Source organism: Sapajus apella, unplaced genomic scaffold, assembly GCF_009761245.1.
Source record: "Sapajus apella isolate SASKATOON/1434 unplaced genomic scaffold, GSC_monkey_1.0 scaffold6908, whole genome shotgun sequence".
NCBI lineage: Eukaryota > Metazoa > Chordata > Mammalia > Primates > Cebidae > Sapajus > Sapajus apella.
Genome location: NW_022443832.1, coordinates 1 through 3530, shown reverse-complemented (window position 1 = coordinate 3530; position 3530 = coordinate 1). Strand labels below are relative to the sequence as shown.

At 50.3% G+C, this 3530-nt stretch overlaps 1 long non-coding RNA gene and 1 pseudogene across 1 annotated transcript; one reads left to right on the top strand and one right to left on the bottom strand.

Annotated features, from left to right (window-relative positions):
* Positions 1-36: 36 nt before the first annotated feature.
* Positions 37-1020, bottom strand: LOC116548090. Its single transcript, XR_004267304.1, has 3 exons — positions 760-1020; positions 481-568; positions 37-101 (listed from the first exon to the last, which is right to left on the bottom strand). It is a non-coding gene; the product is annotated as an uncharacterized LOC116548090 (long non-coding RNA).
* A 451-nt stretch (positions 1021-1471) lies between these two features.
* On the top strand, positions 1472-2514 carry LOC116548089 (annotated as a pseudogene).
* Positions 2515-3530: the final 1016 nt, after the last annotated feature.

The window sequence follows — 3530 nt, the reverse complement described above, 5'->3', positions numbered from 1 at the left end:
CTGCTGTTCCTGCAGCTCGTCTCTCAGGTACTTGATTTCAGATTTTAGGTTTTTCTCCAAGTCAGAGTGCCCTGCTGGAGGCTTCGGGATTGGGGGTTCAGCTGAGAAAGGAAGCAGACAATAAGGGCCTCTGGATTCTCAAAACGAAAAACAAAAAATCTCTTCTTGGTGCACAGCTCCTCTCAGGCTCCCCAAACCTGGCCTCACTGCTAATGATTCCTTGCACCCAAATGGTAGCCAGTCTTCCAAGCCACTTTCACATAGAGAACACTGTGGGTGGCTGACAACAGGCACCCCTCCCTCTTTCTCATGGGGACACTGAGGCTCATGGAGATTACGAGACTTGCCGTCTCCTAGCACAGACCTCTTTCCCTCTGCCTCAAAGCCCTTCCAGCCACCCACCTCCCTGGGGCACTCTAAGCCAAACCCACAGCCATATGATGCCAGTCCTGCTCCCGGGTCACACCAGTCCCATCTTACCCAGATGGTTTTGTAGGTGGGCAAGGCTCCCCTTCAGCTTCTCAATTTTAATTGCGTCCTGTCTTTTCTCCATTTTGAATATTTCAATCTGCCCAAAGCACAGGGGGAAAGGGCCCTGGAGAGAGGGGCTGGTGGCTGGACAGGCTACCATCTCCCTCTCCGCCCCCAGCTCCACAAAGCCCAGTCCCGTGACCACCCCTGGCTGGACTATTCTTTTGACAGATGCCCGGGAAGATCCAGTGAGCCATATAAGGCGGGGGCTGAAGGGTCAGCTCTCACTTCTCCTGCCATTTTCAGCAATTGCTGCTGCCACCGCGCCCTCTCTGTTTTGAGCTGTTGAGCGTATGCGTCTCTTTCTAGCTGAGCTTTCTTAAGACACTCCGTCACCTGCAAGAATGGACCCAGAAGTTAGGAAGGGCTGTCACTGGTCCTCACCTGCTCCTGGCCACCTGGGGTCATCTTCCTTCCACATCCCTCCCTCTGCAAAGTCTCACCTCTGCCACCTGTGCTTTTAGCAGTTCCCGCTCCTGCAGAAACTGCTGTAACTGCTGCTCAAGGACTGCCCCACAGCGGCTCGAGGGCTGGAGGGTGGAGAGGGAGAAGCTTCAATCTGGAGAGCCTGGGCCGTTCCACACAGTGCCCCTTAAAAGGGCTAGGGCTGGGCTTCATACACAACTTGGTCAGTAAAGATCAAGGCCCATGGTCTGGATTTTAAAAGAACTCAGTAAAGTTGGAAGGGACAGGCAAAGAGATGAAATTTACAACTGGCTAAAAGAGGCCCAGAGAGATCAGATCATAGTCTATTGTTATTCCTGTTGTTACTACACTGTTGGAACCTTTATTGAGTGCGTCACCAGGTAGTGTGGTAACAATCCCATTTAACCTAACAGCCACCATGTGAAGCAGTTGCTACCATTATCTCTATTGGGTAGATGGAAAACACGGAGCATTAGAGGTTAGGTGGTTGCCTAAGATCACTTAGACAGAGCTGGGATTTGAACACCCAGGTCCATCTGTCCTCTAAGTCCATTTTTTTTTCCTGCTCGGGGTGGGGGCACAGACAGGAAGGGAGAAATTAATCTTCTGCTCACTTTTTGAAAGGACGATACATTCGCATAGTCCAAAACTCAGAAGGTACAGAAGGGAAGTATCTCCCAGCCACCTGTGCTCTCTCCTGAGTGTTTTACAAATCCTTGCAGACAAGTTTTATGTATATTATCATAGTACACACAGATACACAGACACACACACACACACACACACACACACACGTTTCCTCTCTACACAAATGTTAACATACTAAAGCTACTCTTCTGTACTGTCACAGTACAAATACCCAGTCTCCCACCTAGGACTTGGCCAAGGCCACAGCCAGGTAAGGGCAGGGTGGGCATTTGGCCTCTGAGCTCTGCATCCAGTGCTGGCTCTCCATAGCGCCCTTAAACTCACCCACAGCAGCCCCAAGGGGAAACTGGAGCCCAGGATTGGCAGCGTGGAATCAGGGGACTCCACTGGACTCTTACCAATAAGTCGATGGTTTTATTCAGTTCACTGGTTGTGACAGAGCTCGAGTCCAGGGCTATTTGTAGTTGCTGTGCGCTCTGAGGCACATGCAGAGAGGACGAATTGGGGGAGGATCGGGGGAGAGGAAGAGAGAACAATCATTAGGGTTGGGGTGTGTGGGGGCTGTCTCGGCTCGCAGATGGGCACCCAACCATCACTGTGGGAGGAGGGTGTAAGGATGGCCTGCAGGGTCACTGTACCTCAGCTCAGGGCCTCTTACCTCTGGATCTCTCGTGGTGGCACATGGTGCAGGGCCCTCCTTGGGACCACCTGCTGCTGACTACAAGAGATGAGAGTGCACATGGAGATGTTCTGTCCCCTCAGTGTCCAAGCCTCTGACTTCCTTTCCTCCCCATCAGCTGGCAGCACTTCCTGTTCTGCCTCTCGGACCCTTTGTCCCAGAACTCATCTGTGCCAGCTCCTCTCACGGTGCTTATCTCCCACCATCCCACCCTGGGGCCCTTTCAGTGACTCTTAAAGGGACAGCCTGACAGCAAATGGCTGTTCTCATTGGGCTGGCTTCCCCTTGAGACTGGGGATGAGGAAAACCAAACAGCAAGGACCCTTTCCTGGGTGTCCTGGGTGTTTACAGCGGGCCATGTACTAGGGATTAACAAAAACACAACAGCGATAACGAATCTCATTTCACCCTCACAAATGGAAGTCAGACAATACCACCTCTATTTTACAGATGTGAAAGGAGAGGCCCAGAAGGCTCCAGCAACTTGCCCTAAGTCATATCCCTAGCAGATGGAGAGGCAGGATTCAAACCCAGAATTCCTAACCAGTACCCAGAAGTTCTTCCACAATCTTAACAATTCCCCTCTACTGCCCCTTGGGCCCCTTGTCCCCAGAAGCCTGGCCAGCCAAGACTCACATGGCATGGTGACTGGCAACCAGCAGAAGTGCCTGTCTCAGGGCTATTGTTGTTTCTTTTCTTTCTCCGTCTCACTCGTGTTGGAACAGCAGGGCTGTTTCTTTGTTGAAATTCTGTTAACTGCGGGAAAAAAGAGCAGTAATACCCATGAGAACTACAAACCCCTACAGTCACAACCTACATTACAGTTTTTACAAAATACGGTTACACACCATCTGATTTAATGCCACCAACAACTCTATAAGGTGTGGTCACAATCACTTAGTGACTGAGAGGGATTCGTATCATGGCAAAATTTTGAAAAATTTAGAAAAAAAAGAAAAGAGAAAGAAAAAGCAATACTAGGCCTTCAACTCATTCCCCTGACTCCAAGCTCTGGGATTTTGCCATGAATCAGCATCTGCCAGAGAGCAGAACCACAGGCAGAAGTAGAAAATTCAACATGAAGTAGACAAGAACTGTACGCCGTGTGGTTTAGAGTCATACAGCCTCACACAACTGTTAGTGTTAAGAAGGGCACCAGCACCTCTCACACTTTTCTATCAATGTGTCCTCATGGCAGAAGGCAGCCTTTCTGTTAAATCTGGGAATTCATCAGAAAGAGGACAAA